This window comes from Sciurus vulgaris (genome assembly GCF_902686455.1).
Source record: "Sciurus vulgaris genome assembly, chromosome: X".
Taxonomy (NCBI): Eukaryota; Metazoa; Chordata; class Mammalia; order Rodentia; family Sciuridae; genus Sciurus; species Sciurus vulgaris.
Window position 1 is genome coordinate 118,630,856 of NC_136471.1, and position 12,403 is coordinate 118,643,258.

The 12,403-nt window shown below is 42.2% G+C and overlaps 1 protein-coding gene across 2 annotated transcripts in view; it reads left to right on the forward strand.

Annotated features, from left to right (window-relative positions):
- The first annotated feature begins 9,040 nt into the window (after positions 1-9,040).
- KLHL15 (kelch like family member 15) overlaps positions 9,041-12,403 on the forward strand; it is a 37,751-nt gene continuing 34,388 nt past the window's right edge. The window contains exon 1 of one of the 2 annotated variants that reach the window (XM_079123563.1): positions 9,041-9,500. The gene's annotated coding sequence lies outside the window, so the exon portion shown is untranslated. Of the gene's footprint in view, positions 9,501-9,554; positions 9,754-12,403 lie in introns of those variants that run through there. The other variant, XM_079123564.1, reaches the window with a different exon arrangement.

The window sequence follows — 12,403 nt, forward strand, 5'->3', positions numbered from 1 at the left end:
GACTTGCAATTCTCCCACCTCAGCCTCCTGAGCTGCTAGGATTACACTGCACCCAGCTATTTTTATTTTGAGACATGGTCTCGCAACGTTGTCTAGGCTAGCCTCAAACTTGTGATCCCCCTACCTTAACCTCCCAAGTAGCTGGCATTATAGGTGTGCACTACCACATCCAGCTCATCTTGTAAAATTGAAACTCCATACCCATTCCTCTGGACTTTTGATTTTTTGGGTGTGTGTGTGTGTGTGTGTGTGCTGGGAATTAAACTCAGGGCCTCATGCATGCAAAGCACACACTCTACTACTGATCGACAACCCCAACTGATAGGGGTTGTTTTGAATCTATAGATCAATTTGGGAAGAATTGCCATCTGACAGTATGGGGACTTCCAATCCCAGAGAGCTATGGTGTCTCACCTGTGCTTAGCATTCTACCATTCCTCACCAAGACATTACTGCCTCTTCTTCCACATCCCTAGACAGCATGAAATCCATCCCAACTTTCAGCCAGACCTGGGTCCAATGTTCATCTGTGAAATTATACTCCTGCTTTCCCATCAGTTACCCACACCCAAAGCTGAGGAAACCAGAACCGACTTATTTAAAGTCTCTGTATCTACAAAGACATTTTGTCTTGATTCCGGAGGCTGAGGCAGGAGGATTGCAAATCCAAGGCCAGCCTTGGCAAGTAAGCCAAACTAAGTCTTAAAATAAAAAATAAAAAGGATTGAGGGGTGGTGCAGATCAGTGGTAGAGTTAAGCACCCCTGGGTTCAATCTCCAGTACTAAAAAAAAAAAAAGAAATTTTGTCTTGAGATAGTTACACAATCACTGTTTTTTAAGAACTTCGTTTTAGCTGGGTGTGGTGGCACATGCCTGTAATTCCAGTGACTAGGGACACTGAAGCAGGAGGATTGCAAGTTTGAGGCCAGACTCAATCATTTAGTGAGATTCTAAGCAATTTAGCAAGACCCTGTCTCAACAAAAGCTAGGGGTGTGGCTCACTCCTGGGTTTAATTACTAGTATCCCCCACCCAAAATCCACTTAGTTTTAGAACCATAAATAACATCAGAGCCTACATTCAATCCTGTTTCTATCCTTAACCATTGTTCTCAAACCTTAAAGTTGTGCTGCTGGCAGAAGCAATTTTGGTGGGTTTTGTTTGTTTTTCACTTTCATCATGCAACACTATATAGCAGCTCTTCATCGCTACTCCTCAACTCTGGCACTCACAGTTGTGTGTGTGTGTTTCCATGACTGAAATGCAGTGTTCATGAATATGCGACTTGTCTTATGAGACTTCTAAAATATAGCATTGTTGGGTGCAGTGACGCATGCCTGTAATGCCTGTAATCTCAGCAACTTGGGAGGCTGAGACAGGAGGATCACAAGTTCAAGGCCATCCTCAGCAACTCAGTGAGACTCTGTTTCCAAATAAAAAATAAAATGGCAGAAGATGTATCTTAGTGGTAAAACACCCCTGGGTTTAACTCCCAAACAAACAGCTTAAAAATGATTAGCTTTCGGAGGGGTTGTTCTTTTTAACATTTTGTTTACAAGGGGGTATTGTCTAAATTGTGTTTCAAAGTGAATGCATTCAGTTAAAATGGGGACATTTATTTCATTTTTCATTGATAGTGGATGCTTGTCAACTACAGCACTTTCCTATCTAGCTTAGCATAGCATGCTCTTTGTCTTACTCTTATCTCAGTGGCAACTCCTTCTATGTCTCCTTGACAGTTCCTTATCTTCTTCCGGATTACTCCCTTACATTTGTGTGTCCCAGGGCCCAGTCCTTGCTCCAGTTATGCTAAGCCCTTTGGTAATTTTGCAAACACTTCTTGAAGTCTTGAATATATGGTTCGAATTTTGAGCCTTCTGAAGCGTAGTGCTATTTTTCATTGGTTCATAAACAGCACAAAGTGATCAATGTGTTTTAAAATTTATTCTTTTCAAATATTTCATTTACAAGAGGGCATTGTCTACACCATGTTTCAAGGTAATCATATTCAGTTAAAATGGTTGCATATTTATTGATAGTGGATGTTTAACGACTTACAGTACTATTCTCTCTGACTTATACCACACTTAGTCTGATCTTCTAGGCCAATTCCTTATTTTCTCCCAGAAGGCACCCCATCCTTGGCATGCCCCTGGGTGCAGTCATTGTACCTTCTCTTTTCTGCCCCACACCTATCAAACCTGCTCCTCTTGAAGTCTTCCAGATCTTAGAAAATGCCAAATCCATCTTTTCAGTTCCCAGATCAGAAACCTTGGCAACATTCTTGACTCTTCTCTTTCCTTTATCCCTATATCCAGGAAATCCTGTTGGCTGTACCATCAAAATATTTGTAGAGTTTGGCCAGTTTTTACTATCTCCACTGTAATCTCCATCCATTCCACAATGGAGACTATTGTGGAATATTCTCACAAACCATCCTCCAGTTCCATTCTTGTCTATCTAAATTCTATTATTTACACGGCAGACTGAGTGTCAAATCATACTGCTTCTGTTTTCAAAATCTTCTGGTGGTTCCAAATTTCTCAAAGGCCAAAGATCTTACAGTGGTCTACAAGGCTTTTTACAGTCTGTTCCCTCATCACCAAGTCAAGGCTCAAATGACATCTCCTCTCCTGATCATCCCAGTTCAAATTGGAATGCCTCAGTTGGGTGAGGCAGTGCACACCTGTAATCCCAGTAACTTGGGAGGCTGAGGCAAGAGGATGGCAAGTATGAGACCAACCTCAGAAACTTAGTGAGACCCTTAGCAACTCAGGGATATAGATCAGTGGTAAGCACCCCTGAGTTCAATCCCCAGTACCAAAAAAAAAAAAAAAGAGATAAATATATAAAATTGGAATGCCTCTCCCCTTACTCCTATCTCCTTTCTTTTGTGCTAACACTAACCCTACTAAATCATCAGTAGTTCTTTAAAGATGTCTTGCTACTTCTCCCAAGCCTGGAACAAACTACCCTGTGGAAGTCTTTTACTTCATCCTTTTCCCTGCTCTTCTTTGAATTGAATTTATAGATCACCACCTCTGAGAAGTCTTGTTTACCTCATAACACCCCATGTTGCCTGAACCTGTCACAATGTATTGGGGACTCTGAGGCCAGGTCTGTATGTTTCTGAACCCTTGATGTCTAGTTGCAGGGGCCATGTAGTTATTCTAACTATCAGCAGATATTTGTTTGCTAGGGCTTTAAGCAGGGAAGTAAATTAGTGAAGAAGCTCTTGGTTCCAGGACAGACCCTGGTGAGTCTTCTTGGCCATGTCGACATAAGCCAAATTATTAATTCATTTTCTTTGAGTAGCTCCCCCTCTCCCACCATAGTGGTGAAATAATACAAATATGCATATTTCAGTCACCTTCTGTTTCATGGGGGTACCCTTTGAAGATTGTTTTTGTTTTCTTTTATCTTTGCACTCACACCCTTTTGAATGTTTGGGGATTTGTATTCTCCCAGCTGGGTCCAGGGAAATGGATTTGGTCTTCAAGAGATTGGAGAAGAGAAGAGATGGGAGAAACAACTGATAAACTTATGGATTTCCATCAAATGACTACAGATCTGACCTAGGGATGACCAGTGAGGAAATCCCTGTATAGGAATTTCTAGAAGCCATGACCTGTTTATTTTTGGAAATGGGTATTGAACCCAAAGGTGTCTAATCACTGAGTCACATTCCCAGCCCTTTTTGTTTTTTATTTTGAGACAGGATCTCACTAAATTGCTCTGGGTCTCACTAAATTGCTGAGGCTGGCCTTGAACTTGCAATCCTCCTGCCTCAGCCACCGGAGCCACTGGGATTACAGGCATGTGCTACCACACCCAGTTGCCATGACCTGTTTAGAGATTAAAGTTTCTGTGTGATACCTTTAGGTTTGTGCTTTGCCTAAGAAAGTGGGTCAGGTTTGTGAATTAGAAAGGAGTGGATAGAAAGAGGTGGAGGGGTGGTCATAGACCAGAAGGCCAGAGGTAATATGAAAGAAGCTGAGAGGTGCCAGTCCAAGTGAGAGGTAACCAGCAATAACCAAGATGTTTAAGCACTAGCCAGGAATCTTCCAACATTTTATAAAGACACCAATTTCCTAGTCATACAGCATAAGGGTTCAAGTTATTTATTTACTTACTGTTTCCAGGGATCAAACCCAGGACCACTGAGCTATACTTCTAGTCCCTAAATTATTCTATTTGGCTATTAAAACACTGAAGTTAAAAGACAGAAATTTTGGGGATCCTCAGATTGTGGGTTTTTTTTTTTTTTTTTTTTTTTTTTGTACCAGGGATTGAACTCAGGGGTACTTGACCACTGAGTCACATCCCTAACCCTATTTTGTATTTTATTATAGAGACAGGGTCTCACTGAGTTGCTTAGTGCCTTTCTTTTGCTGAGGCTGGCTTTGAATTCTCAATCCTCCTGCCTCAGCCTCCTGAGTCACTGGGATTACAGGCATGCATCACCACACCCACCTCAGATTGTGTTTTTTTTTTTTTTTTTTGCGGTGCTGGGGATCGAACTCAGGAACTTGTGCTTGCAAGGCAAGCACTCTACCGACTGAGCTATCTCCCCAGCCCTTCAGATTGTGTTTTGAAGGTTCCATCTGGGATAGGAAGGAAGATATGTTTAGGACTACAGCAACCTTCATGTTGGAATATGTTGGTGTCTACAGCTTGGTGTGGATCTGTAGAAATTGTACTGATTTAGAAGAAACCAGTGGCCCCTGAGGGGACAAAGATGGACTGGGTTCCACAAGCTGCCTTAAAATTTCTGAATAGCTATTATAGATATCACTCTCATTTGCAAAGACTGGGTGGCAATTAGTTATTATCTGAAAAGTTATTATCACAACAACTACCATTGACAGGATTTCTGAAAAGCCTCCCGTCTATTCCCCTCAATATATGGGAATTGAACCCAGGGCACTCTACCACTGAGCTATGCCTTCAGCTCTTTTTATTTTTTATTTTGTGACAGAGTCTTGCTATGTTGCAGTGACTGGCCTTGAATTTGTAATCCTCCTGCCTTAATCTCCAGAGTAGTTAGAATTTCAGGTGCGGATATAGTGCCTGAATTTAAAACACAAAACAAGCTGGGCATGGTGGCGCCTGCCTATTATCCCAGCAACTCCAGAGACTGAGACAGGAGGATTGCAAGTTCAAGGCCAGGTTCAGCAACTTAGTCTCAAAATAAAAAGTAAAAAGGGCTGGGTGGCGTAGCTCAGTGATAAAGTGTCCCTGAGTTAAATTCCCAGTACCCTCCCTTCAAAAAACACCCCCACAAAACAAAATAGCAAAATAAAGGAAGAAGGAGGAGGTAATACAGTATCCTAAATCTTCTGAACCCTTGGTTAGAAACCTCCCAATTCTATCACCACTCCCAGGCTCAAGCCTTCAGCATGCCTCAGGACATCAGACTTCAATGCAGCCTAAATAACAATTGAGGAATGCTTATTCTCAAATTCTTAGACTGAAGAGCTAAGAAAAGACAGTTTTAAAAAGAAGCTCTCAAGATATTTAGGAGCTTCCATTACTTTCAACCAACGGTTGGTGAGAAAGGTACAGATAGATATATGCTGCATAAGGATGTTACGAACCACATGTATGATGGTGGTCTCATAAGATTATAGTAGTGCTGAAAAATTCCCATTGTCTAAGGATGTCATAACTGTCCTAACATGGTAGTACAATGCCTTATTCACACATTTGTGATGATACTGCAGTTAATAAACCTTCTGCGCTACCAGTCATAGGAAAGTATAGCACATACAATGATGTATTGTACATAATACTTACTAAAGATAATATGCCAGTTACTGGTTTATGTAATTGTATGTTTTTTTAAATCATTTTTGAGTGTACTCCTTCTGCTTATAAAAAAAAGTTTACTGTAAGGGCTGGGGAGATAGCTCAGCTGGTAGAGTACTTGCCTTGCAAGCACAAGACCCTGAGTTCGATCCCCAGTACAGCAAAAAAAAAAAAAAAAAAAAGTTTACTGTAAAACATTATGCCATGTTACAGCAGCAGCAACCTTGTACATCTCATGTTTACCTTGTCTGGAGTACATCAAGAAGCCACATTGAATGATTGACCTGTATCATCTAGGTTTGTGTAAGTACACTCTGATGTTCTTGCAACAATGGAATTGCCTGTGGATGCATTTCTCAGGACACAACTCCTGTTAAACAACCCTGAGTTAATTGAAGACAGGAATTACTGATGAAGGCATTCGTTTATTTAGATGGGAAGTTACTTTCTTTGGTACTAAAGAAGCAAAACGTCTTCTTAGTATACTAGACCCTTCTGTGTATGTGTGTGTGTGTGTGTGTGTGTGTGTACATTTATATAAAAGTAGTGCTATCATATATACTACTCTTTTTTTTTTTTTTAAAGAGGACTGAGGGTATGGCTAAGTAGCAGAGTGCTTGCCTAACATGTGGGAGGTCATGGGTTTGATCCCCAGCACTGGAAAAAAAAAACAAAACACCATCATGGATTAAATACAACTTTTGGGGGGCCGGAGTTGTGGCTGAGTGGTAGAGTGCTTGCCTGGCATGTGTGAAGCCCTGGGTTTGAGCCTCAGCACCTCATATAAATAAATAAACAAAATAAAAGATCCATTGACAACTAAAAGTATTAAAATAAATATAACTTTTTTGGGAGGTTCTATATAGCAAGTATATAGATCGATTGAAAGCCGAGTTTCAGAAACAATAAATTACACCCCCCCAAAAAAAGTCAAAATTTGGACATAAAATGTCATGAGATCACCTAATGCTGTAAGGAGTATGCAGTGATCACAGTACCTTATGACATCACTAGCTGTACATATACATGCTATATGGGACACAAACATTTCAATTCATGTTTGAATCAGGAATAGAAGCCTCTAGACAGGTCGGTGTCACATAGTAATGTAAAGCTCAAAATGCATATCTTAGCTAATGTACAAAAGTAAAAGTTCGACACCTTTATTTTTATTTTTGGTACTGGGGATTGAAATCAGGGGCACTTAACCACTGAGCCACATCCCCGGCCCTTTAAAAAAATATTTTATTAGAGACAGGGTCTCACTGAGTAGCTTAGTGCCTTGCCAAGTTGTTGAGGTTGGCTTTGAATTCGCGATCCTCCTGCCTCAGCCTCCCGGGTCGCTGGGATTACAGGCAGGTGCCCCACCATCCGGTAAAAGTTCAGTACTTTTAACTTTTAATAACGTATGAAAATTAATGTTAAAAAGTGGAATGTGTGCAATTTTAAGTTTATTTTAGGGTTTAAATTTTTAAAATTTGCTATTTTAAGGTGATAAGTTCTGAGTCAATTTCTTATGTAGTAATAGATACAAATACAGTAAGCAAGATTTTTTTTTTTAAGTTGTCAATAGACCTTTATTTATTTGTATGTGGTGCTGAGAATTGAACCCGGCGCCTCACCCATGCTAGGCAAGCGCTCTACCACTGAGCTACAACACCAGCCCAAGCAAGGATTTTTAAATAGTGAGTATAAAGATGTTAAAGGAGCTATTGGAAAAGATGGAAGTGTGGACTACTTGGGGATTCAGTATAGTTTTTTAAAGATTGTTTTTATAGTTTAAGTCAGAAAAGGAAAGTTTATCTCCCTTTTTTCAAAAGATTAAAATGATTCTGTTTCCCCCGATGTACTTTACTTCAGCAAAACAGTACACCGTGTGTTATTTTAGCCTCTCGGGAAACAAGGCATATTCAAGTTTGCTAGAAAGAGATAATGATCGCTTTTCGTCATAACATCTCACGGAAAGTTCATCGGGATATTGGTCTAGAGAGAAAATGGCGGCGGGGGGTGTGGACAGGGGTGGGGGAAACAAATACCTCAGTTTAAGATCAGAAATGGGCAATGGATGACTTAATTTAAAGTTAGTCGTTAGAACCACTGGCTTCCAACTGTGTATTTGTCATCTACATTTTTTCCCATAGAGATTTCATTAATTTACAAAAGTCCTATAGTGTAGTTTTATATTCTTAAATCAAGAATGTTTAAAAAGCATTAGCTGAAATTCTATAGCTCATTAGTTAAAAACGAATAACAAAAATCTCACTGCCCTCTGAATGCTCGTTCTTATTTTGTTACAAACAGAACGGTATTTTAGATCCAGCATTTCTCCATGTGGCGCAGTCATTTTCTATGACTTTTTCCACCTCTGGGAAATGCATTTCTGAAACGTGTAATTGCTGTGCAATACGCCAAGTGGAACAGTGACGCAATAATCTACTGCAAGTTGCCTTACAAAAAAAAAAAATGATGTCATTTGGCGCAGATCGTCACTTTTAAACAGGTAGCTATGGCAAAGCTTCCTCTACGCTGTTTCGGATTCCCCTACCCGGATCGTGTGCAAGATATAAAAATACATTTTAAGGGCTTCCCAGCCTTTAACTTGTGCACCGCAGTGGCTACGGGCCCACGGTTCCTGCAGGCGGAGGGACTGTTGCTAGGGGACGTGCTCAGCCTAATGTTCCCAGCCTCGACGGCGGCGCTGCCGGGGAAAGTCCCGTGGGCTCGCGGCCGCAGCACCGGGCTGTCTCTCTTCCTCGGTGGGGCCCTGCTGCCGCCGCTGGCCAGCGGTGGGGATGCGGGACGCCGCCGGCGCGGGACAGCCCTCCCCCACCCGGTTCCCACACTCGCTCCCGCTCCCGTGGCGCCGGAAGTGACGCGCGCTAGGCTGAAAAATGGCGGCATTGGCGCTCGACCAGGGGGAAGGTAAACACCCTCCAGGCCGAGCGCTGGCCCCTTCGGGGCGCCAGCAGGGGCCCCGAGGGGGCCTCCTGGGTCTGCTCTCCACCCCTTAACTTCCCACCCTCCTCCCTGTCTCCTAGGTTGGCGGGTTTCCGCGTTGAGACTAAGGAGCACAGGGCCCCCTGCCGGCCAGCCCCGCCTCCCTGGGCGGGCCCCGGGCGGCTCCCGCGGCCCGCAGGGGGCGCGAGGCCCGGAGCGGCCCCTGGCTCGTGGCCCCGCACGCCCCGCCCCTTGCCCGCCCCTTTCCCGCCTTCCTCCACCCCCGGCGTGGGTGATCCTGAGCCTCGGCGCGCTTCGGGGCAGAAGCCCGGAGACGCCGTCGTCGACTCCGCCACCGTTGGCCCTTCTCCTGCTGTCCACGGCCCCTCATCCCCTTCCCCCGCTCGTGGCCCCAAGTCGGCCCTCCCGCCGAGCCCCGCTGGGCCCTGCGAGGCCCCCCGGCGTTGGCAAGGCCGGCCCCGGCCCCGACGCCGTGCCGCCTTGCGCCTAGCCGGACTGTCTGGACTCGCGACTCAGTGCTGTCTTCTTTCCCAGGACTGGTTCCGAGGGGGCCGCAGGCACGCAGACTCGCCGCCCGCCGGAGCACTCCTGCCCGGCCCGGGAGCGGCCCCTTGTAGACGTTGGAGGAGCCTGTCGAGTGCCTTCCCGGCGCCCGACCGCCCACCGTTCGGCCGGCTGGCCCGCTTCTTCCTGATGCAGACTGCCGTCCACTAGAGGCTGGACAGGACCCCCGAGGTGCGTAGCCGCCCCTGGCCGCCGGCCTGCGGAGCCCGGGCTTCTCTCGCGGCCCCGAGCAAGGCGCGGATTCCGTGGCCCTCTGTACAGATCTGAGTCAAACATTTGGTAGACGCCGGGACCTAATTTGTCTGAGTTTACTTAAATTGTTTGAAATCTAATTTTTTTTTTCAGAGAGACAGAAAGAGGAAAAAAAAAAAAAAAAAAAAGGAAGAAGAATAATTCAGCCATTTTTTGCAGCACACAGCTGCAGGTACCATGATTATTTCTCCCCTAACCCGTTCCTTCCCTTTAAAAATTCTGAAATAGAACTCTGCGAAATGTTGAGGCATAAAGCGTGGAATGGGAAGGTCTGGGTTCGACTGGGTTACTGAGAAAATCGCGTGCTGAGCCTCGGCTTCTGATCCATGAAATCTAGCCAGTAATACCCACATCATAGGGTCGGAAGGACTATATGAGGTCATATATGTGAAAATAATCTATAGCTGTTTAAGTGTTGTAAAAATGTAAGGCCATTTTTTAAGTAACCTTTGCCAGAGTGGTTAATGTTGTAGTGGCTAACTGTTGCTGCCTCTTTATTTCTATATTATAAGTATAAGCAAATAAGCATGTATTAGTGAAGCGGTGCTGAGAATCCATAGATATATAATAGTCACGTTGCTTGGCCTTCCCTCTACGAAACGCTAACTGCTTATTTAAATAACGGTATTCTTTAATTCAAATTTAATGTTACTCTAGGGCCTTGCTTTTCATCTTTCTAGGCCGCTGAGGCCCCTATTCTTACCCAGAATATTTATTTAACACCTTGCGTTTGTTTAGTCTTTTATATTTTCTGAATTTGTCTTCCTTTGTTAATCTGATTAAATTTTAATTTAGAAAATGCTTTTTAAATGTATATGCCCTGATTTTAATGTCTCTTTTTCATATCTAGGGAACAGGATGCCTGAATTCCTCTACCCATTTGAAAATTGTTTTTGAAGAGCTTATAAATGCATTCATGTTTCTGTGATTCTTAGTAGATCTAGAAATGTATAGAAAATTTCAGCTTTTGGGCATTTAATGTAATATTTATGTAATTTCTCATTTTTAATAACCACAACACTTAGTAGGTGCTTCAAGTTACTATCAGTGGTGAAGGATGTTCATTTTCACTCTTTACTGCTGATTAATTTGGGAAAAACATAAGATGGTAAATATTTGTGGTTTAAAAATGAAATTTATTTGCCAGAATTTGTGTGTGTAACAGATCAGTATGGAATCATACTTCCTTGGCATATCAAAAATGTAGTATGGTTTGGCTTAAAAATGGTTCACAAAAAGTGAAAAGCTTTTTTTGGGTGTATTATTTTTAGCTAACAAATGGTTTTCTGAGTAGTTAGATGTTTCATTAAATTTATATTCCACTAGTTCAATATCAGTTGTCTTCCAGAATATGCTTTTGTGTTTTATAAAAAGGCAGCATAATATAAGGCAGGCAGGATTAAAATTGCAAAAGGAAGAGCCTACTTTAAAGTGATTGTTTTTATACATTGGTCTTATTGCTTGTCCTGAAGATAAAATTTTGGCAAATCACTGCTTTATTGGGAATTTCAGAGTTTGACCTCTGTTGTGATTTGGGTTATCTAGGGCTAAAATCTTGGAACCAGGGCTGGCTTGGCTTCATGGTTGTTCAGAAGAGAACCATACTTGTTTTAAAAACCTGCATGTAAAACTGGCATTGTACAATATAAAGGTGAATGGTAAAATTCATACTAATAATTTAAATTTTTAATTTTTCTTAGAACGACATAAAACAGCAAATAAAAACACATCATGACAAGTCAAGAGAGACCGAAGAAAGGAAAAAGCTTTATATTTTAGTATCTTTAACAACATTTTTTTCCTGCTTTTGAACAAGGCCCCCCTCCTGCAAATGATGTTGCTGGCCCATTGTCAAGTTTGGCCTTTCCCATTGCAAATGTTTTGAGAGTGAATAACTTAACTGTAAGGAAAATGGATCTTTAGTTTGGAGAGGGGTGTGTGTGTGTGGATTAATTTATTAGCATATATTTCATTTCATTCAGAATGCTGTTAGCTCCTGTGAGTTTTTTAATTGAAGAGCAATGAAAGAGTCCTTGATGAGATAGTGTAGAACAGTAGTTAATCAGGAGGGCTCTGAAGGCTCCACAGCCGATTAATAATCACAGTCTTAGGCAAGTTACTTAAACTCTGAGCTTTGATTTTTCTTACCTCTAAGTCAGTAATGGTTATAGAACATGGAGGGTTGTGAGGATTAAGTTTATCTATTCATCCCAGTATTAATTAAGCACTTCTTAATGTGCTAAGCACTGTTCCAGATGTTGGGGATACAACAGTCAATGAAACAAAATATATTATTATTATTATTTATTTTTTGTGATACTGAAGATTGAACCTAGGGCCTTTTGTGTGCTAGGAAAGCACTCTACCACTGAGATACATTTCCAGCCCTTTTTAAAAATTTTGTTTAGAGACATTGTCTTGCCAAGTTGACTAGGCTAGGCTCAGCCTCCTGAGTAGCTGGGATTACAGTTGTGCACCACTGTGCCAGGCTAACAACAACAAAGATGTTTGAAGCAGTAGAGAAAAATAAAGCAGAGAAAGAAGATGGGATTATCTGGCAGATAGGTTGGGTCAGATTTTGAAATTTTAAGAGGGTGTTTAGGGAAATGACACTGAAATAAAGATCTGAAGGAAGAGGTAAGTATCTGGATAGTGATCCAGGCAGAGGGAACAGCAAGTAGAGAGGCCTTAAAGTGGGAGTGTGACTTTTTCAAGAAATAGCAGCAATAGGGAGGAGAATAAAAGGGTATTACAATTGTTATTTTAGGATTTTAGGAATTATTGGAACAATTCTCAGACCATCTCTATCATGGGTATATGTT